Consider the following 24,138-nt stretch of genomic DNA (forward strand, 5'->3'; position numbering starts at 1 on the left):
ACTATAAGGCAGCCTATGGAATGGGAGAAGATATTTTGCAAATGACATATGAGATAAAGGGTTAGTATCCAAAATCTAGAAAGAACTTACCAAACTCAACACCCAAAAAACAAATAATCCAGTGAAGAAGTGGGCAGAAGACGTGAATAGACACTCTTCCAAAGAAGACATCCAGATGGCTAACAGACACATGAAAAGATGCTCAACATTATTCGTCATCAGGGAAATACAAATCAAATCCACAATGAGATATCACCTCATTACACCAGTCAGAATGACTAACATTAACAACTCCGGCGACAACAGATGTTTGTGAGGATGCGGAAAAAGGGGAACACTTTTGCACTGCTGGTGGGAATGCAAACTGGTGCAGCTACTCTGGAAAACAGTATGGAGGTTCCTCAAAAAATTAAAAAAAGAACTACCTGATAACTTAGCAATTGCATTACTAGATATTTACCCAAAGGATAAAAAAATGCTGATTCAAAGGGGCACATGCACCCCAGTGTTTATAGCAGTGCTATCAACAATTCCCAGATTAATGGAAAGAGCCCAAATGTCCATTGACTCATGAACAGATGATAAAGAAGATGTGGTATATATATATAATGGAATATCACTTGATGATCAAACAGAATGAAATCTTGCCATTTGCAATGATGCAGATGAAACTAGAGTGTATTATGCTAAGAGAAATAAGTCAGAGAAAGACAGATACCATGTGATTTCACTCATAGGTGGAGTTTAAGAACAAAACAGATATGGGAAAGGGGAAAACAAGTAAGAGAGAGAAACAAACTATAAGAGACTCTTAACAATAGAGAACAAACTGAGTTTTGATGGAGGGAGGTGGGTGGGAGATGGGCCATACAGGTGATGGGTATTACAGAGGGCACTTATGATGAGTACTGGGCGTTGTATGTAAGTGATGGATCACTGAATTCTCCTGAAACCAATATTACACTGTATGTGAACTAGCTAGAATTTACATCAAAATTAAAAAAAAAAAAAAAAAGAAAGAAAAAGGAATACACTTCTCTGGTATTGATGAATCATTAATTATACACCTGAAACTAACATAACACTGTGTGTTAATTATACATGAACCAAAAAAAGACATGGATCTTTTGAAATATAATATTCACTAAAAAATATATCATTGTAATGTTAAATAAGTTTAACATATGAGAATTATTTTTCATGCCAAAGAAAATTCTGGTTATGTAACATTAAATACAAACATAAGACATATAAGTCATTATACAGTAGACCAATGTGTGATAGTATGTATAAAGAACAAAATATTTTCCAAAAATTAAAAAAAAGCCATTTTAACCATATTACCATTTTTGAGTGTACAATTCAGTGTCATGAAGCACATTCATGTTGATGGTGCAGCCATCAGCAACATCCATCTGTAGAATTTTTTCATCTTCCTAAACTGATATTCTGCCCATTAAAGTCTAATTTCCTATTCCTTTCCATGCCCCTCAGCCCCTGGTAACCAGTATTCTACTTTCTGTCTCTGTGAATGTGAATACTCTAGGTACCTTACGTGAATAGAATCCTTATAATATTTGTTGTTTTATGACTGGCTTATGTCACTTAGCATAATATCTTCAGAGTTTATCTGTGTTGTAGCATATGTCAGAACTTCCTCCCTTTTTGGGGCTGAATAATAGTCCAGTGTAGGTATATGCCACATTTTGTTTAGCTGTTCATTAGTTGATAGATTATGGGTTGTTTCCACTTTTTGGCTGTCAAGAGTAATGCTGCTGTGAATACAGGTGTACAGATATCTGTTCGAGTTCCTGCTTTTAGTTCTTTTGGGTGTATACATAGGAGTGGAATTGCTGGATCATAATCATAATATCTTTAATTTTTCGAGGAATTGTCCTATCATTTTCTGCAGTGGCAGCACCATTTTATATCCCACTCACAATGGGCAAGGTTCCAATTTCGTCACATCCTTGCCGGCACTTATTTATTTTTTTCAAAATTTTATTTAAATTCTAGTTAGTTAACATACAGTGCAGTATTGGTTTCAAGAGTAGTGTTTAGTTATTTCCTGTTTTCTTGATAGTAGCCATCTCAGTAGGTGTGAGGTGGACCTCGTGATTTGCATTTCCCTTTTGCTTTGTGGTATTGAGCATCTGTTCTTGTGCTGATTGGCCATTTGTGCATCTTCTTTGAGGAAATATCTATTTGTGCTTTGTTTATTTTTGAATTATTTTGTTGTTGACTTGTAGGAGTTCTTTATTCTGGAAATTATCCCTTCATGAGATACATGATTTGCAAATATTTCTCCCATTCTGTAGATTACGTTTTCACTTTGTTGATAGCATCCTTTGATACATGAAAGTTTTACATTTTGATGAATATCACTTTATCTGTTGTTTCTTTTGTTCCCTGTCCGGTTAGTGTCATATCCAATATATAAGAAGGTTATAAAGGCTTTCTCCTATGTTTTCTTTAAGAGTTTTATAATTTTAGCCTTTTTTTTCCTTTTAAAGTTTATTTACATATTTTGGGAGAGAGAAAGAGTGTGTGTGCAGGCACGTGCGCAAGTTGGGGAAGGGCAGATAGGGGGAGAGAGAGAATCCCAAGCAGGCTCCACACTCTCAGCATAGAGCCTGATCCGGGGCATGAACTCAGAAATGGTGAGATCATGAGCTGAGCTGAAATCAAGAGTCAAATGCTTAACCTACTGAGCCCCCACCAGGCGCCCTGAAATTTTAGCTCTTAATGTTTATTTTGACTAATTTTTGTGTATGATGTGAAGTAAATATAAGGCTTTACTTTTGAGACAAGTTAAAACATATTTTTTCTAAACCATTTGGGAGTGAGTTGCTGACCTGATGTCCTATCACCCCTGAAAACATTGGTGTTTGCATCCCTGCAAACAAAGACATCTCTTACAAAACTCCAAAGCACCCATTAAAAACAGAAAATTACCATTGCCATTTCAGTACCATCTAGTCCTCACCTTTGAGCGGTTATCCCAATAACTGGTCTTTTATAATGGTTTAGAACCATGTGTTGCATGTAATTGTCATATGTCTTTAGTTTCCTTCATTCTAGAGCAGTTGCTCAGTCTTTCCTGACGTTGACTCTTTGGAATAGTATAGGCCAGTTGTTTTGAAAAATGTCCCTCAATTTGGGTTTCTTTAGGACTAGATCCTGTGTGTGTGTGTGTGTGTATGTGTGTTTGTGTATACATGTATATGTGTATGTGCATGCATGTTTGTGCATGTCCTTAACCTAAATGATACTGTTCTGAGACATGCTTCTTCTCCCAAATCAGCAATGTCATTTATTTTGTTACATCTACAACTAGTTCATTCATTTTAACTGCAGGAAAGGATTCTGTTATATGAGTATGCTGTATTTTGTTTAGCTGTTCTCTTTTTGATGGACTTACAAGGTTATTGGCAATTTTTGCTGTTAGTAATGATGCAAAAATCATCCTTGTTTACATTTCTTTTTGTGGATGTGGATTTTCTAGGCAAGATATTTTTATTATTTTTAAAATTTGAAATGTTTCAAACATGCAAAAAGTATAGAGAATAATACATTAATACCCAACTTTAACAGATGTTAATATTGGCTCTGAATCTTTAAGTTGGTAAAGTTGTCATCCTATTCAGTGAGTGGGAGTTTTACTGGGATTTGCTCAAAGTTAGCATCTCACTGAGTGAGAATTACTATTAATGACAGATTCGATTGCCTCAAAAGTATGTAGTTTTATTCAAGAGAGAGATATTTTGGGAGAACCCGTCAGATTTAAGAAGCAGAAAATGTAGGCCTTCCACCCAGATGTGAACTGTGAATAAAATACCAGGTAGGCTCAGCCAAATTTTCTTTTAGGCATCTTTCATGTCTTTCTTAATAGAACTTAATGAAATGAAACAGGAGGAGGAATCACGAAAGGTTAAGAATAATAGACCTGAAAAAGTTGTTCATTTCTCCTCTTGGATCCCTTCCTTGGCTCTGGTGTTGAGTGAGGTGAGAAGTGCATCCAGGAATTCATTCCAAGCCTATTTTAGTACCCAGGATAGATCTGGATAAATCATGCATGACATTAGGCCAATCAAGGGAAGAAGAAGGAAAGGAATCAGGTCAGAGCCCAGCTTACTTTACGAAGCTACGGGAAATGGAATTGTCTAAAGAAAATAAATACATAAATTCAGGACTCTTGGACCTTTTGCAGCCCTCAGCCAGAGCCTAAGGCACGTGGCCAGTTGTATTTTCCTGTAAGTCCTGGAAAAATGTGACCCACTTAAACACCAGCTTCTACGGGCCTTGGAGATGTGGTCTTAGTACCTAGAAGCGAAGTCTCTGTGTTACTGTCAGAGGGTGTTTCCTGGATTTGTTTTTAATGCTAAATAACATCCTTGGGAAAATTCTTTCTGGCTTGTCGATTAACAGTGGAATACAAAGGAACCACAGAATTCTTAACATTTACACTGCGTTGGGATCCCATTCCTGGCTGAAATAGTGTTTGGTGGTAATGTGTCTTTCACTTTTTATGTTATGATTCCTGGAGAAAAGGCCTGTGGCCTCCAGCCTGAAAGACAGCAGTAACCACAACCAGGAGCTGGTTTGGGGCTTTCGTGGATTTCTTGTCCACGGTATTTGAAGTACTGTATATGGGTTTTTTTTTTAAATTTTTAAAAATGTTTATTTATTTTTGAGAGAGAGAGAGAGAGCGAGCATGAATGCACAAGTGGGGGAGGGGCAGAGAGAGAGGGAAACACAGAATCTGAAGCAGGCTCCAGGCTCCGAGCTGTCAGCACAGAGCCCGATGTGGGGTTCAAACCCATGAACCATGAGATCAGGACCTGAGCTGAAGTCAGTCGCTTAACTGACTGAGCTACCCAGGTGGCCCTGAGGTATTATATATGTTAAGACTATAAAAATGAAATATCAGTATTTCAGTATTCAGTGGAGTGGACATAACTTGTCTCAGTCATTGGTTTAGGATTGTGGTGTAGATGGGAATTCTGAGGGTTTTTTTCTGCATCCTTTCTAGAAAATCAGAGTATTTAGCATTTGAAGTGATGCTGTTCGGGGCCTCAGATTGCTGCTGCTGGTCTTGGAGATGTCAGTCTAATGAGCACCAAGTCACATTTGTCCCCAGGCTCTGAGAGACCAAGGCAGAAGTGAACCCTCATTGGAAAATGATGAGAGCAGGACAGCCATGCCAGGACAGCCATGCCAGATCTTTGCTGTGAACTGTGCTTTTGTGGCTACAGGGCTTATGTGCTGGCAGCTGGCATTGGTCTGGCAGTTTTTCTTGTAAGAGGCTAATGAGCCCACTGTGGAAGGAAAATGTCTTTATGGACTTGAACACTGTGCTTGTGCTGTAGGTGAACACTGGTCAGCCTGTGGTGTGGAGGGCAGGACTGCTCCCAGGTACACTGTCTACTGTTCACCCCACCTGCCTCTATTAAATGCTGGGAGAATACACACAGCACAGAGTATAGATTTTCCCTCCTTTTAAAATTTTCTCTCCTGAAGTCTCTTGAGGAGTTTGAAGAAAGGAAAAGAAGAGTAGCCCAAAGCAGGACTGGGAGTTGGGTGCTTGGGAATTCTGGCTTGACTGCTGCTAGATGACCTTGGCCACATCACAGAACCCCTCATATTTGGTGTCTTTGTATTTCAGGTTAGAGGGTTGGGCCAAGTGATCCTTGGGGCCCTTTCTGTTTCCAGAAATCTGTGATTCTGTAATGTTGGTAGTTGGCCATTTATAAGACCTCCTTCCTCATCTGCCCTCATTGACTCTCTCTGTTGATGTATTTTTCCTTAGGCCTTTATTCGCCACAAGAAACCTACAACCCCAAACGGTTTTGCAGTCTCCACTGGAGATCATTAGAAACTGTGCAGGCATTGGTCTCTGTGTACTTGATGGAAATCAGATACCAGCAGAGGAGGGCGCCCCTACTCTGATCACATGTTAATGAGCCTTATAGGCTGATTGCGTTTTGGGTTCTTCAGCCTTGACCTGAGAGAACCACTTACATTTGGCTTTAACTTCAGCTCAGCAGAACAAAGTAAAAACATGACAGTGGAGAAAAAGAATTCCAGCTTTCTCTGCTCCTCTAATCAACCAACCTGAAAGTCTCAAAGGCCAAGTATTGCACAAATAACAAATGCAGATAACATTTGCATTCTGAGTATGTATTTCAAAATGTACATCTTCCAAAATGTATTGGCATTTCTATTTGGTTTGAGTAGGAGGCTGATGTCTATACTTGATCCGCACCTATATATGTAGAAATTGAGCCAGTTACCTCTTTTCTTTTTCCTTTTCACAAATATTTGTTGCCTACCTTCATGTCCAGATTCTGGCTTAGTCATAGGTACAAGAAAGAGAAATAAGGCATGGTTTCTTTCCTCAAGGAGCCTGTCCTTTTTTTTTTTTTTTAAAGTTTATTTATCTTGAGAGAGAGAGAACGAGCGAGCACAAGAGGGGGAGGAACAGAGAGAAAGGGAGAGAGAATATCAAGCAGGCTTACACTGTCAGCGCAGAGCTCAACACGGGGCTCGAACTCATGAACTGTGAGATCATGTCCTGAGCCGAAATCAAGAGTTGGATGCTTAACCAACTGAGCCACCCAGACACCCCAAGGACCTGTCCTTTAATGAGATGGAAATCCATAGGGACAGTTCTGAGAGGACATTGTTTGTTGTGGGAGTGAGTGGAATACACAGAACCTTTGGTTGGAGAATGTTCATTAGAACAGGTGTCCATGAGCAGATATCAAGCCTCCGAGTTGAGTCTTGAAGGGTGAAGAAGAGTCGGCTTGGTCTGAAAGATTGGGCAGGAGCTGGCATCTTCCTGGAAGAGCATGATCAAAGAGAGGGAGGCTTGAATCTACCCAGTGGGATAATGAGCTATTGAGTCTTGTGGCGAGAGGCTGCATGTGGGAAGGAGGGTGATGATGGAGAGGTAGGCAGATGGGATGAAAAGATGACAGTGCTATTCAGGGTCTTAGGAGTTTGGGGCTTGGTCCTTTGACAGTGCGCTGTCACCATGGATAGTTGAGCAGGATGGGAAGGTTACATTTGCTCTTTAGCTGTGACCCTTTTGGATTGGATTGGGCAAGACAGGAGAGGTGGGGACCTGAGAGGTGAGCACCACACTGGGTTAGGCTAGACAGGATCAGAATGTGATTCAAATGGGCAGCGGGGACAGTGGACCAGAAAGGAGGGGACTGATTATTGTGGAGGATGGGTGGCTTGGGTTTGTGGTGGAAGCAACTAGGGGATGCTGGCATCATCAACCTAGAGGGGACCCACATCAGGAGCAGTATCTTTTTTTCTTTGTTTTAAGTAGGCTCCATGCAGGGCTTGAACTCACAACCCTGAGATTCAGACCTGAGCTGAATCAAGAGTCCATCGCTTAACCAACTGAGCCACCCAGGTATCCCAGAAGTAGTATTTTTAAAAGGTCTTCTCAAGCGGTGCCTGGGTGGCTCAGTTGGTTGAGCGTCTGACTCTTGATTTCGGCTCAGGTCATGACCCTCATGGGATTGAGCCCTGCATCGGGCTCTGAGCATGGAACCTGCTTAAAATTCTCTCTCTCCCTCTGCCCCCTCCCCAAATTGTGTGTTCATTTTTTCTCTCTCTCTCAAATAAAATAAAAAAAATAAAAGGTCTCCTCTGTTCCTTAAATTACTGTGGCCCCCTATGCTTGCCATCCTTCTTCATAGTGAAGCCTGCCCTCCCTCCCTTATACTCCCACCCCCCTACTCTGATCACCTTACTTCATTCAGACTGCAGTCTGTCCCTGCCCCTTGTTCCTGCTCTGTACCCAGGACCCCTGCCCTCTCCACTTCTTACTTCTTTTGCAAGGCTTAACACTTTCTAAAATATTATAACTGTGTCTGTAGGTTATTTATTTTGAAAAACTTACTGTCTGTTTCCCCTGCTAGAATGTAAGTTCCTCAGGGGCAGGGATCTTAGATCAATTAAAGGAAGGCAATAGGCAGTTGAGAATTGAATATGTGATATTTAGTGTGTAAGAGTATAATATGTTACAAAGTAGGTATTACAAATTAATAGCAGATGGAAGGGTTTCTCAGTAAGAAGTAATTGGGAAACCAGTTGGCAATTATGGAAAATTAATCATTTTAGATCTGTACTTTATACTATACCTTAAAATGAATTCCAATGGAATTAAAGAGATTAATTAAAAAAAATCTCACAGAGCATCCTGGCCTTCCTAGATATCAGAATGTATTACAACACTACAGTAATGAAAACAGATGGTGCTGGCAGAGCAGAAGAGAAACTATTAGACTAGATGAGAGACCTGAAAGAATGATTTAGGGGAAGTTTAGTATATAATAAAGACAGCATTTCAGATCATTGGGCAGGAGGTGGATTTTCAACAAAGGTATTACAACTGGCTAGTTAGTTTTAAAAATTGAATGCAATAGAGGTATATGGATTTATGTGAGAAAACATAATGGCTGTATTATTGTATGAAATAAGTATTTCTCCAAAGAATACTTGTGATTCCAGTTATATAAAAGCAAACACTGTTGGTACACAGTCCATTTATTTGCATCCCACTTTCATGGATCCTTTGTTATCTGTCTTAAACTTCTCAGGATTGGGCCCCTTGAGAGTGGCCTCACTGCATCTTTTGGCCTACTCTGCAATGTTTAGCAGATGCACTCCTGGCCAGTGTTAGAACTCATGGATCCTGGTATAAGGGTGAGCCTGGGCAGCCTGTCCCACCCAGAGACAGGTCAATGTTATTTTGGGGAAAGTGGTCCAAACATTAGGACTTTGCAGAGCTCCTCAGGATTCTAACATGCAGCTAATGCTAAGAACCACTGTTGTAGTTGGATCTGGTAAAAATTCCTTCTTTTGGGGTATAACACAAGATGTAGGCCAGGAATGCTGCTCCAAAGGATTAGGGCATAGGGCTCAGATTCTTCTCGTTATGTAAGGATGGAGGTATATCTGCTATATTTTTAACCAGTCCACTTATTTATTTATTTATTATTTTTTTTAGCTTTCTTTTTTTTTTTTTTAAATTTTTTTTTTATTTAAAAAAAATTTTTTTTTTTTAACATTTATTTTTGAGACAGAGAGAGACAGAGCATGAACGGGGGAGGGTCAGAGAGAGGGAGACACAGAATCTGAAACAGGCTCCAGGCTCTGAGCTGTCAGCACAGAGCCCGACGCGGGGCTCGAACTCACGGACCGCGAGATCATGACCTGAGCCGAAGTCGGACGCTTAACCGACCGAGCCACCCAGGCGCCCCTCTTTTTTTTTTAATATATGAAATTTATTGTCAAATTGGTTTCCATACAACACCCAGTGCTCATCCCAAAAGATGCCCTCTTCAATACCCATCACCCACCCTCCCCACCCTCCCACCCCCCATCAGCCCTCAGTTTGTTCTCATTTTTTAAGAGTCTCTTGTGCTTTGGCTCTCTCCCACTCTAACCTCTCTCTCTCTTTTTTTTCCTTCCCCTCCCCCATGGGTTTCTGTTAAGTTTCTCAGGATCCACATAAGAGTGAAAACATATGGTATCTGTCTTTCTCTGTATGCCAGCCCACTTATTAAAGAGTGCAGAATGTCTTCCAGGGTTGTCTGTCCAGAGGATGGGAGGTGGGCCTTTAGCCACTGGTTCCTGTCCCCATTGGCTATCCAAGAAGGTCAGCAGGATTTCATGGCTTCTGAGAAGGCTCTGAGGCAAAAAGACCCTCAGTGCTTGCTTGAGGAGTCTGACTGTCAGCTGAGCTGAAGCTGGCATGGAACTGTCTGCAGCAGCTGGGGCTGAGTTCAGAGGTGGGTCAAGGGGATGGTACTCAAAAGGGTCTGCATTTAAGTTTTTGTGTATTCTTATGCACCCTGTCCTTAGAATTTAAGTGCACTTCTAGGCAGTATGTGGGATTGTCAATAAATATTACCTGGAACATAATAGTTTTAAGAGTAAAATATTCTTTAAAGAAGTGAGAGAAAAGTCCCATTTCTGTTTTATATGTTTAGTCTGGAAGAGTAGCTCCTGGGAAGATTAGAAGTCAGTCAGGTCCTTAGCAATGCTTTTCCTTTCTGGTTCTGGTTTGGCTTCTTTTGGGAACTGGCAAGCTGAGCCTGGATGGGCCCATCAAGATTTTTGGACCAAGTCGGGTAGCCTGGAGGACTTAGCAGGTGGTGAGGGGTGAGGGGCAGGAGCAAGCACCCTTTCAGGGACCTATGAAGTGACCCTTCTGGTTCCTGTTTGTGAAGTGTGTCCCTGGGCAGAGTGTCAGGGATGGCCCTGCCACGTTCAGTGTTTCCAGCCCACCTGGCACTTGGGTCTGTCTTCTGAAAGGACATTCCCACCTTTAGTGTGGCATGCCTCAGATGTGAGGGACAAGATGGCACTGGGGATCAGGGAGGGAGATGCTCAGGAGCAGCTGGCTGATTTGCCTTAGAAACCTAATTATTTTTTTTTTAACTTTTATTTATTTGAGTAATCTCTACACCCAACGTGGGACTTGATCTCATGACCCCCGACGTCAAGAGTCACATGCTCTTCCAACTGAGCCAGCCAGGTGCCTCAGAAATCTAATTTTTGCCAGTGGGGCTGAGACTTTCTGAAGCAAAAAGGGTTCATTTGGCTGTGGATGTAGCTTTTAATGAGTGTGTTGTGGCTGAACATTGTGTTACCTAAAATTAAGAACAGTGGCCAGATTCCATAAATTATCATTGTTTGAACTTAAATATTAATCTAAAGTATATATACAAATATATGAAAGTAGTAGTTGAGTATGAGTTTTTGTGTATGAAATAAAAATATTCTTTTTTTTTAATATATGAAATTTATTGTCAAATTGGTTTCCATACAACACCCAGTGCTCATCCCAAAAGGTGCCCTCCTCAATACCCATCACCCACCCTCCCCTTCCTCCCACCCCCCATCAACTCTCAGTTTGTTCTCAGTTTTTAACAGTCTCTTATGCTTTGGCTCTCTCCCACTCTAACCTCTTTTTTTTTTTTTTTCCTTCCACTCCCCCATGGGTTTCTGTTAAGTTTCTCAGGATCCACATAAGAGTGAAACCATATGGTATCTGCCTTTCTCTGTATGGCTTATTTCACGTAGCATCACACTCTCCAGTTCCATCCACGTTGCTACAAAAGGCCATATTTCATTCTTTCTCATTGCCACGTAGTATTCCATTGTGTATATAAACCACAATTTCTTTATCCATTCATCAGTTGATGGACATTTAGGCTCTTTCCATAATTTGGCTATTGTTGAGAGTGCTGCTATAAACATTGGGGTACAAGTGCCCCTATGCATCAGTACTCCTGTATCCCTTGGATAAATTCCTAGCAGTGCTATTGCTGGGTCATAGGGTAGGTCTAATAAAAATATTCTTAAAGTGGCTTATAAAACTGAATAATTTTACTCACCAGAGGTTTATAATTAATGTGAGAGGCACATCAGTTGAACAAATAGCCTGCTTATTTGAAAGACATGAATTCATAAACTTATTTAAAAAAATTTTTTAAATGTTTATTTATTTTGAGAGAGAGTACAAGTTGGGGAGGGGCAGAGACAGAGAGGGAGACAGAGGATCTGAAGCAGGCTCCAGGCTCAGAGCTGTCATCATTGAGCCTGATGTGAGGCTCAAACTCACAAACTGTGAGATCATGACCTGAGCTGAAGTCAGACGCTTAACTGACTGAGCCACCCAGGTTCTCCAAATTTGTAAACTTTTAATCTGCCCTCTCACTTTGTATAGTAGCTCTGGTGTTCTTTTTATATTTTTATTTTGTGTTTATTTATTTAAATTTTATTTTTTATTTTTTAAAATTTATATCCAAATTAGTTAGCATATAGTGAAACACAGATTTCAGGAGTAGATTCCTTAATGCCCCTTACCCATTTAGCCCATCCCCCCTCCCACAACCCCTCCAGCAACCCTCAGTTTATTCTCCATTTTTATGAGTCTCTTCTGTTTTGTCCCCCTCCCTGTTTTTACATTATTTTTGTTTCCCTTCCCTTATGTTCATCTGTTTTGTCTTAAAGTCCTCATATGAGTGAAGTCATGTGATTTTTGTCTTTCTCTGATTGACTAATTTCACTTAGCATAATACCCTCCAGCTCCATCCACGTAGTTGCAAATGGCAAGATTTCATTCTTTTTGATTGCCAAGTAATACTCCATTGTGTGTGTGTGTGTGTGTGTGTGTGTGTGTGTGTATGTGTGTGTATATATATATATATATATATATATGTATGTATAGCACATCTTCTTTATCCATTCATCCATTGATGGACATTTGGGCTCTTTACATACTTTGGCTATTGTTGATAGTGCTGCTATAAACATGGGGGTGCATGTGTCCCTTCGAAACAGCACACCTGTCCTGCGTGGATGAATGCCTAGTAGTGCGATTGCTGGGTTGTAGGGTAGTTCTATTTTTAGTTTTTTGAGGAACCTCCATACTATTTTCCAGAGTGGCTGCACCAGCTTGCATCCCCACCAACAATGTAAAAGAGATCCTCTTTCTCCGCATCCTCGCCAACATCTGTTGTTGCCTGAGTTGTTAATGTTAGCCATTCTGACAGGTGTGAGGTGGTATCTCATTGTGGTTTTTGATTTGTAGTTCCCTGATGATGAATGATGTTGAGCATTTTTTCATGTGTCGGTTGGCCATCTGGATGACTTCTTTGGAGAAGTGTCTATTCATGTCTTTTGCCCATTTCTTCACTGGATTATTTGCTTTTTGGGTGTTGAGTTTGGTAAGTTCTTTATAGATTTTGGATACTAACCCTTTATCTGATATGTCATTTGCAAATATCTTCTCCCATTCTGTTGGTTGCCTTGTAGTTCTGTTGATTGTTTCCTTTGCTGTGCAGAAGGTTTTTATTTTGATGAGGTCCCAGTAGTTCATTTTTGCTTTGGTTTCCCTTGTCTCCAGAGACGTGTTGAGTAAGAAGTTGCTGAGGGCAAGATCAAAGAAGTTTTTGCCTGCTTTCTCCTCGAGGATTTTGATAGCTTCCTGTCTTACATTTAGGGTTTTCATCCATTTGAGTTTATTTTTGTGTCTAGTGTAAGAAAGTGGTCCAGGTTCATTCTTCTGCATGTTGCTGTCCAGTTTTCCCAGCCCCACTTGCTGAAGAGACTGTCTTTATTCCATTGGATATTTTTTCCTGCTTTGTCAAAGATTAGTTGGCCATATGTTTGTGGGTCCATTTCTGGGTTCTCTGTTCTGTTCCACTGATCTGAGAGTCTGTTCTTGTGCCAGTACCATACTGTCTTGATTACAGCTTTGTAGTATAGCTTGAAGTCTGGGATTGTGATGCCTCCTGCTTTGGTTTTCTTTTTCAAGATCGCTTTGGCTATTTGGGGTCTTTTCTGGTTCCATACAAATTTTAGGATTGTTTATTCTAGCTCTGTGAAGAATGCTGGTGTTACTTTGATAGGGATTGCATTGAATATGTAGAATGCTTTGGGTAGTATCGACATTTTAACAATATTTGTTCTTCCTATTTAGGAGCATGGAATCTTTTTCCATTTTTTGTGTCTTCTTCAATTTCTTTCATAAGCTTTCTATAGTTTTCAGTGTACAGATTTTTCATCTCTTTGGTTAGACTTATTCCTAGGTATTTTGTGGTTTTTTGTGCAATTGTAAATGAGATCGATTCCTTAATTTCTCTTTCTGTTGCTTCATTGTTGGTGTATAGGAATGCAACTGATTTCTGTGCATTGATTTTATATCCTGCAACTTTGCTGAATTCATGAATCAATTCTAGCAGCTTTTCGGTGGAATCTTTTGGGTTTTCTGTATAGAGTATCGTGTCATCTACGAAGAGTGGAAGTTTGGCCTCCTCCTGGCTGATTTGGATGCCTTTTATTTCTTTGTGTTGTATGATTGCAGAGGCTAAGACTGCCAATACTGTGTTGAATAACAGTGGCGAGAGTGGACATCCCTCTCTTGTTCCTGAACAGACCCGTAACCAGTAAGGAAATCAAATTAATAATTAAAAATCTGCCAAAAAAACAAGAGTCCAGGGCCAGGTGGCTTTCCAGGGGAATTCTACCAAACATTTAAGGAAGAGTTAACACCTATTCTCTTGAAACTGTTCCAAAAAATAGAAATGGAAGGAAAACTTCCAAACTCTTTCTATGAAACCAGCATTACCTTGATTCCAAAACCAGATGGAGACCCCACTAAAAAGGAGAACAGTAGACCAATTTCCCTGATGAACATGGATGCAAAAATCCTCAACAAGATATTAGCCAACCGGATCCAACAATATATTAAAAAAATTATTCACCACAACCAAGTGGGATTTATACCTGGGATGCAGGGCTGGTTCAATATCTGCAAAACAACGTGATTCATCACATCAATAAAAGCTTTTCCCTTAGAGGGAAAGCTGTCAGTTTTTCCCCATTGAGGATAATATTAACGTTGGGTCGCTTGTATATGGCTTTTATCATCTTGAGGTATGATCCTTCTATCCCTACTTCTATCCCTACTATCAAGAAAGGATGCTGTATTTTGTCAAATGCTTTCTCTGCATCTATTGAGAGGATGATATAGTTGTCGTTTCTTTTATTGATGTGATGAATCACGTTAATTGTTTTGCAGATATTGAACCAGCCCTGCATCCCAGGTATAAATCCCACTTGGTTGTGGTGAATAATTTTTTTAATATATTGTTGGATCCGGTTGGCTAATATCTTGTTGAGGATTTTTGCATCCATGTTCATCAGGGAAATTGGTCTACTGTTCTCCTTTTTAGTGGGGTCTCCATCTGGTTTTGGAATCAAGGTAATGCTGGTTTCATAGAAAGAGTTTGGAAGTTTTCCTTCCATTTCTATTTTTTGGAACAGTTTCAAGAGAATAGGTGTTAACTCTTCCTTAAATGTTTGGTAGAATTCCCCTGGAAAGCCACCTGGCCGTGGACTCTTGTTTTTTTTGGCAGATTTTTAATTTCTAATTTGATTTCCTTACTGGTTACGGGTCTGTTCAAATTTTCTATTTCTTGCTGTTTCAGTTTTGGTAGTGTATGTTTCTAGGAATTTGTCCATTTCTTCCAGATTGCCCATTTTATTGGCATATAATTGCTCATAATATTCTCTTATTATTGTTTTTATTTCTGTTGTGTTGGTTTTGATTTCTCATCTTTCATTCTTGATTTTACTTATTTGGGTCCTTTTTCTTCTTGATCAAACTGGCTAGTGGTTTATGAGTTTTGTTAATTCTTTCAAAGAACCAGCTTCTGGTTTCATTGATCTGTTGTACTTTTTTTTTTTTTTTTTGGTTTTGATAGCATTAATTTCTGCTCTAATTTTTATTGTCTTCTGCTGGTTTGGGGTTTTATTTGCTGTTCTTTTTCCAGCTCCTTAAGGCATAAGGTTAGTTTGTGTATCTGAGATCTTTCTTCCTTCTTTAGGAAGGCCTGGATTGCTATATACTTTCCTCTTATGACTGCCTTTGCTGTGTCCCAGATGTTTTGGGTTGTGGTGTTATCATTTTCGTTGATTTCCATATACTTTTAAATTTCCTCTTTAACTTCTTGGTTAGCCCATTCAGTCTTTAGTAGGATGTTCTTCAGTCTCCAAGTATTTGTTACCTTTCCAAATTTTTTCTTGTGGTTGATTTCAAGTTTCATAGCATTGTGGTCTGGAAACATGCACCATATGATCTTGATCTTCTTGTACTTACTTAGGGCTTTGTGTCCCAGTATATGGTCTATTCTGGAGAATGTTCCATGTGCACTTGAGAAGAATGTATATTCAGCTGCTTTAGGATGAAATGTTCTGAATATATCTGTTAAGTCCATCTAGTCCAGTGTGTCATTCAAAGCCATTGTTTCCTTGTTGATTTTTTGATTAGATGATCTGGCCATTGCTGTGAGTGGGGTGTTGAAGTCTCCTACTATTATAGTATTACTATCGACGGGTTTCTTTATGTTTGTGATTATTTGATATATATTTGGGTGTTCCCACATTTGGTGCACAAATGTTTACAATTGTTAGGTCTTCTTGGTCTATAGACCCCTTGATTATGATATAATGCTCTTCTGCATCTCTTGATACAGTCTTTATTTTAAAGTCTAAGTTGTCTGATATAAGTATGGCTACACTGGCTTTCTTTTGTTGACCTGCATTAGCATGATAGATGGTTCTCCATCCCCTTATTTTCGATCTGAAGTTGTCTTTAGGTCTAAAGTGTGTCTCTTGTAAATAGCATATAGATGGATCTTGTTTTCTTATCCATTGTGTTACCCTATGTCTTTTGATTGGAGCATTGAGTCCATTGACGTTTAGAGTGAGTACTGAAAGATATGAATTTATTGCCATTATGATTCTTGTAGAGTTGGAGTTTCTGGTGGTATTCTCTGGTCCTTTCTAATGTTTGTTGCTTTTGATGTATATATATGATATAGTTGATATAGATAGAAAGATGAAAATTTTCATCTTTTCTCCCCTCAGAGAGTCCCCCTTAAAATTTCTTGCAGGGCTGGTTTAGTGGTCACAAACTCCTTTAATTTTTGTCTGGGAAACTTTTTATCTTTCCTTCTATTTTGAATGACAGCCTTGCTGGATAAAGAATTCTTGGCTGCATATTTTTCTGATTCAGCACACTGAATATATCCTGCCACTCCTTTCTGGGCTGCCAAGTTTCCGTTAATAGGTCTGCTGCAAACATGATCTGTCTTCACTTGTAGGTTAGGGACTTTTCTTCCCTTACTGCTTTCATGACTCTCTCTATGCCTTGTAGATGGTTGGTTTTTGTTGAATCTAATGGGGGTCCTCTGTGCTTCCTGGATTTTGATGTCTGTGTCTTTCCCCAGGTTAGGAAAGTTTTCTGCTATGATTTGCTCACATAACCCTTCTACCCCTAATTCTCTCTCTTCCTCTTCTGGGACCCCTATGATTCTGATGTTGTTCCTTTTTAATGAGTCATTGATTTCTCTAATTCATAAATCGTGCTCTTTTCCCTTAATCTCCCTCTTTTTTCCTGCTTCGTTATTCTCTGTAAGTTTGTCCTCTATATTGCTGATTGTCTGTTCTGCCTCGTCCATCCTTGCCGCCGCTGCATCCATCCATGATTGCAGCTCAGTTATAGCATTTTTAATTTCATTCTATTTTTTACTTCTTTTAACTCTGCAGAAAGGTTCTAATCTATTTTTGACTCCAGCTAGTATTCTTATTATTGTGATTCTAAATTCTGGTTCAGACATCTTGCTTGTATCTGTGTTGGTTAAATCCCTGGCTGTCGTATCTTCATGCTCTTACTTTTGGGGTGAATTCCTTCGTTTTGTCATTTTGAAGGGAGAAAAGGAATTAATGAGGTAGAAAAATTGAAATTAAAAAAATTAAAATTAAAAAAATATTAAAATTAAAAATTGAAAACACACACAGAAATCACACAGATGATCTAGATCCTAGGTGAGGTTTGGTCTGGGTGTTGAAAGTGGTTTGACAGATGAGAGGAAAAAAAGGGGGGGGGGGGAGAAAGAAAAAGGAAGTTGAGAATTTGAAAAAATGAATACACTGAAGTAGACTAAAATGAGATGATGGGGTTTGTAAAATAGAATTTGAAAAAATATACACAAAAGTAAAGAATGTATTAGGAAAAAAATTAAAGAAAAATAGTTTTAATAAAAATTAAAAATAATGAATTTTTTCATTTTCTGTTTTTAATAAAGAAAAGAAACGAAAAAGAGAAAAAAGAAAAAAGAAAAAAAAAGAAATCGTTTCAAAATTTGAAAAAGTGAATATACTGTAGTAGACTAGAATAAAATGATGGAAGTAAGATAGAATTTGAAAAAGTTTACATAAAAGCAAAAAGTATAGTAATAAAAATTAAATAAAAATATTTTTAATAGAAATTGAAAGTAAAAATGAAGTTTTTCTCTTTCTGCATTCAAGAAAAAGAAAAAATGAAAAAGAAAAAAGAAAGAAAAGGAAATTGAAAATTTGGAAAGGTGAATACACTGAAGTAGACTAAAATAAAATGATGGAAGTAAAATAGATTTTGAAAAAATTTAGACAAAGTAAAAAATACAGTAATAAAAGTTAAAGATATTTTTAATAAAAGTTCAAAATAAAAAAAAAGAAAGAAAATTGAATAGATGAACCTGCTAACAGATTGAAGTAGGACTGAAATTGCTTCATTTTCCTCTAGAAGTCAGTCTGTATAGCTGTTTATAGTCCATAAATTAAGCTAGCGGTGAGACTTGTGTTCTTGAAGTTGGCCCAGTTGGACAGGGCTCAGTGTAACAGCTTCACTCTCCACTAGATGGTGCTGCTAGCCTACTGGGGTGTATGGTTGGGGTGCTGGTAGGTGCACATGTGTATGTGCATGCACGGGAGTGGTGAAAATGGTGCCACCCAGCTACCCAGTGTGCTCTCCCGGATCAGCAATCATGCACCCATCCTCTGTCTTCAGCTCTCGTCCACTCCACGCTTTTTCACTCTCTGTGACCAGGCCCCAGGCAGTACCTCTCTCCCAAGTTCTGTCTCAGATGCGGCTGCTTTCCCTGGCCCCCCACTTCTGAAGGACTGCGGCCCCGACACGTTCCACCCCTTGCCAGAGGGTCTCACCCAGCAATGGCTGAATGAGCAATGGCCGAATATCGGCTCCACCCAGGAACCGCCCGCTGGACCCCGCTGCTGCTGGTGCCCTGAGACTGCGGCCAGGTGCCAGCCCGCCCCAGAAAAACCCTAACCCTAACCCTACCCTAACAGTGTAGCAGCAGCGTTCCAGGGATTATGGAAAATCACAACACACATCTGGCACCAGGCTTCACCCTTAACGACCTTGCCCCAGCACCAGCAAATGTGGCTGTCTTCTGGGGTCTGCTGGGACCAGGTGGCTTCACCAGTCTCTACCAAATGTCTTTCCAGCAGTAGAACGCTTTTCCCCATGTGGACTGAGAACCTCCCGGACCCCACTCTGTTCCTGGGGATTTGCCCTTCCCACCAGAGCACTGCCAGGTATCGAGCTGAGGAGTTGCAGCCTTTGCGCTCCCCTTGTTTACAGTCTTAATGGAATTTAAACCCTCTCCTTTCTCCTTTCTCCGTTTTTAGTTTAGTCCCTGTGGCTGTTTCCAATTTTCCACTTTTTCTCCAGCTGATTTTGGGAGCTGTGCCACATACCTGCTGAATTCTGTGGTTCAGGTTGTGCAGATTGCTGTGTTAATCCTCCAATCAGTTTTCTAGGTGTGTAGGATGGTTTAGTGTTGGTCTGGCTGTATTTCATGGACGCGAGACACACAAAAAGCTTCCATGCTGTTCTGCCATCTTGGCTCCTCTTCCTCTGGTGTCCTTTTTATTTTTTATTTTATTTTATTATTTAAAAAAAAAATTTTTTTTAACATTTATTTATTTTTGAGACAGAGACAGAGCATGAACAGGGGAGGGGCAGAGAGAGAGGGAGACACAGAATCTGAAACAGGCTGCAGGCTCTAAATGGTCAGTACAGAGCCCAACGCAGGGCTCAAACTCACGGACCGTGAGATCATGACCTGAGCCGAAGTCGGACGCTCAACCAACCGAGCCACCCAGGCGCCCCCCTGGTGTCCTTTTTAAATTTAACTGTTTTTCTTCCAACTTTATTTATTTATTTATTTATTTATTTACTTACTTACTTACTTACTTACTTACTTACTTACATCCAAGTTAGCATAGAGTGCAATAATGATTTCAGGAGTAGAATCCATGTATTCCCCCATGTATAACACCCAGTGCTCATCCCAACAAGTGTCTTCCTTAATGCCCCTTACTCATTTGCCCATCCCTCCACCCGTAATCCCTCCAGCAACCCTCAGTTTGTTCTCTATATTTAGAAGTCTCTTATGTTTTGTTCCCCTCCCCATCTTTATATTATTTTTTTCTTTCCTTCCCTTATGTTCATCTGTTTTGTATGTTAAATTCTTCATATGAGTGAAGTCATAAGACATTTGTCTTTCTCTGACTAATTTTGCTTAGCGTAATACCCTCTAGTTCCATCCACGTTGTTGCAAATGACAAGATTTCATTCTTTTTGATTGTAGAGGAATACTCCATTGTATATATATACACCACATCTTTTTTCTCCATCCATCCATCAGTGGACATTTGGGCTCTTTCCATACTTTGGCTATTGTCCATAGCGCTGCTGTAGACATTGGGGTGCGTGTGCCCCTTTGACACAGTACACCTGTATCCTTTGGATAAATACCTAGTAGGGCAATTGCTGGGTCATAGGGTAGTTTTATTTTTAGCTTTTCACGAACCTCCATACTGTTTTCCAGAGTGGCTGCACCAGTTTTCATTCCCACCAGCAGTGCAAGAGATCCTCTTTCTCCGCATCCTCGCCAACATCTGTTGTTGCCTGAGTTGTTAATGTTAGCCATTCTGACAAGTGTAAGGTGGTATCTCATTGTGGTTTTTGATTTGTATTTCTCTGATGATGAGTGATGTTGAGCATTTTTTCATGTGTTGGTTGGCGATCTGGATGACTTCTTTGGAGAAGTGTCTATTCATGTCTTTTGCCCACTTCTTCCCTGGATTATTTGCTTTTTGGGTGTTGAGTTTGGTAAGTTCTTTATAGATTTTGGATACTAACCCTTTATCTGATATGTCATTTGCAAATATCTTCTCCCATTCTGTTGGTTGTCTTGTAGTTCTGTTGATTGTTTCCTTTGCTGTGCAGAAGCTTTTTATTTTGATGAGGTCCCAGTAGTTCATTTTTGCTTTGGTTTCCTTTGTCTCTGAGACGTGTTGAGTAAGAAGCTGCTGAGGGCAAGATCAAAGAGGTTTTTGCCTGCTTTCTCCTCGAGGATTTTGATGGCTTCCTGTTTTACATTTAGGGTTTTCATCCATTTGAGTTTATTTTTGTGTCTAGTGTAAGAAAGTGGTCCAGGTTCATTCTTCTGCATGTTGCTGTCCAGTTTTCCCAGCCCCACTTGCTGAAGAGACTGTCTTTATTCCATTGGATATTCTTTCCTGCTTTGTCAAAGATTAGTTGGCCATATGTTTGTGGGTCCATTTCTGGGTTCTCTGTTCTGTTCCATTAATCTAAGTGTCTTTTTGTGTCAGTACCATACTATCTTGATGATTATAGTTTTGTAATACATCTTGAAGTCTGGGATTGTAATGCCTCCAGCTTTAGTTTTCTTTTCCAAGATTGCTTTGGCCATTGGTGGGGGGGGGGTCTGGTTCCATACAAATTTTAGGATTGTTTGATCTATCTCTGTGAAGAATGCTAATGTTATTTTGATAGAGATTGCATTGAATATGTAGATTGCTTTGAGTAGTATCAACATTGTAGCAATATTTGTTCTTCCTATCCAGGAGCATGGAATCTTTTTCCTTTTTTGTGTGTGTCAGTTTCTTTCATAAACTTTCTACAGTTTTCAGTGTATAAATTTTTCATCTCTTTGGGTAAGTTATTCCTAGGTATTTTGGTGCAATTGTAAATGGGATCGATTCCTTGATTTCTCTTTCTGTTGCTTCATTATTGATGTGTAGGAATGCAACTGATTTCTGTGCATTGATTTTATATTCTGCAACATTGCTGAATTCATGGATCAGTTCTGGCAGTTTTTTGGTGGAATCTTTTGGGTTTTCCATATAGAATATCATGTCATGTGTGAAGAGTGGAAGTTTGATGTCCTCCTGGCCAGTTTGGATGCCTTTTATTTCTTTGTGTTATCTGATTGCTGAGGCTAGGACTTCCAATACTATGTTGAATAATAGTGGCAAGAGTGGACATCCCTGTCATGTTCCTGATCTTTGGGGAGAAAGCTCTCTGTTTTTCCCCATTGAGGATGATATTAGCGGTGGGTCTTTTGTATATGGCTTTAATGACCTTGAGGTATGATCCTTTCTTGAGGGTTTTTATCAAGAAAGGGTGAAAAACAAAAATATTTTCTCTGTATCTATTGAGAAGATCATGTGGGTCTTATCCTTTCTTTTATTAATGTGATATATCACCTTGATTGATTTGCAGATATTGAACCAGCCTTGCATCCCAGGTATAAATCTCACTTGGTTGTGGTGAATAATTCTTTTTTGTTTTTAATTTTTATTTATTTTTTTAAATGTTTATTTCTGAAGGAGAGAGAGAGACCCCTGAGTGTGAGCAGCAGAGGAGCAGTGAGAGAGGGAGACACCGAATCCGAAGCAGGCTCCAGGCCCTGAGCTGTCACCACAGAGTCTGATGAGGGGCTTGAACTCACAAGCTGTGAGGTCATGACCGCAAGGTGGACGCTCAACTGACTGAGCCACCCAGGTGCCCCAGTGAATAATTCTTTTAATATATTGTTGGATCTGCTTGGCTAGTATCTTGTTGAGGATTTTTGCATCAATATTCATTGGGGAAATTGGTCTGTAGTTCTTTTTATTTATATTTTATTTTATTTTATTTATTTTATTTTGTTTTATTTATTTTATTTTATTCTATTCTATTCTATTCCATTCTATTCTATTCTATTCTATTTTTTATTTTTGTAGTTCTCCTTTTTAGTGGGGTCTTTGTCTGATTTTGGAATCAAGGTAATGCTGGCCTCATAGAATGAGTTTGGAAGTTTTCCTTCCATTTCTATTTTTGGGAACAGCTTCAAAAGAATAGGTGTTAGCTCTTTAAATGTTTGGTAGAATTCGCCTGGAAAGCCATCCAGCCCTGGACCCTTGTTTGTTGGGAGATATTTTGTTACTGATTCAATTTTTTTACTGGTTATAGGTCTGTTCAAATTTTCTATTTCGTCCTGTTTTAGTTTTGGTAGTTCATATGTTTCTAGGAATTTGTCCATTTCTTCTAGATTGCCCAATTTATTGGCAGATAATTCCTCATAATTTTCCTTATTATTGTGTGTATTTCAGTGGTGTTGGTTGTGATCTCTCCTCTTTCGTTTGTGATTTCATTTATTTGGGTCCTTTCCTTTTTCTTTTTGATCAAACTGGCTAGGGGGTTATCAGTTTTGTTAATTCTTTCAAAGAACCAACTCCTGGTTTCATTGATCTGTTCTGTTGTTTTTTGTTTTTTGTCTTTTTGATATCCTTGATTTCTGCCCCATTCTGTATTATTTTCCTTCTGCTAGTGGGCTTTATTTGCTGTTCTTTTTCTAGCTCTTTTAGGTGTAAAGTTAGGTTATGTATTTGAGACCTTGCTTCCTTCTTTAGGAAGGCCTGGATGGCTATACACTTCCCACTTACTACTGCCTTTGCTGCATTCCATAGATTTTGAACTGTTGTGTTTTCATTTTCATTGGCTTCCATGTACTTTTAATATCCTCTTTAATTTTTTGGTTAACCCATTCATTTTTTAGTAGGATGTTCTTTAATCTCCCAAGTATTCATGGTCTTTCCAAATTTTTTCTTGTGGTTGATTTCGAGTTTCATAGCATTGTGATCTGAAAATATGCAAGGTATGATCTCAGTCTTTTTTGTTCTTGTTGAGGGTTGATTTGTGACCCAGTATGTGATCTCTTCTAGAGAATGTTCCATGTGCACTTGAGAAGAAAGTGTATTCTGCTGCTTTAGGATGAAATGTTCTGAATATATGTGTTAAGTCCATCCAGTCCAGTGTGTCATTCAAAGCCATTGTTTCCTTGTTGATTTTCTGTTTAGATGATCTGTCCATTGCTGTAAGTGCGATGTTGAAGTCCCCTACTATTATGGTATTATTATCAATGAGTTTCTTTATGTTTGTGATTAATTGATGTATATATTTGGTTGCTTTATGGGGGGGGGGGCATAAACATTTACAATGGTTAGATCTTGGTGGATAAAAACCTTAATTATGATATAATGCCCTTCGTCATCTCTTGTTACAGTCTTTATTTTAAAGTCTAGATTGTCTGATATCAGTGTTGGTATTCTGGCTTTCTTTTAATGACTATTCACATGTTAGATGCTTCTCCATCCCCTTACTTTCAAACTGCAGGTGTCTTTAGGTCTAAAGTGAGTCTCTTGTAAGCAGCATATAGAAACTCATTGATAATAATATCTTAATAGTAGGGGACTGATACCCTATGTCTTTTGATTGGAGCATTTAGTCAGTTTAGTGCTATTGTGTTACCTGTAGAGTTGGTGTTTCTGGTGATGTTCTCTGGTTCTCTGTAGTCTTTGTTGCTTTTGGTCTTTTTGTTGTTTTTGTCTTTTCTCCATTCAGAG

The 24,138-nt window shown here is 39.3% G+C and overlaps 1 protein-coding gene across 2 annotated transcripts in view; it reads left to right on the forward strand.

Moving 5' to 3' along the window:
• Nucleotides 1–24,138, forward strand: part of DTD1 (D-aminoacyl-tRNA deacylase 1) — a 205,470-nt gene that overhangs the window by 44,873 nt on the left and 136,459 nt on the right. The window lies entirely within an intron of this gene.

Source organism: Prionailurus viverrinus, chromosome A3, assembly GCF_022837055.1.
Source record: "Prionailurus viverrinus isolate Anna chromosome A3, UM_Priviv_1.0, whole genome shotgun sequence".
NCBI lineage: Eukaryota > Metazoa > Chordata > Mammalia > Carnivora > Felidae > Prionailurus > Prionailurus viverrinus.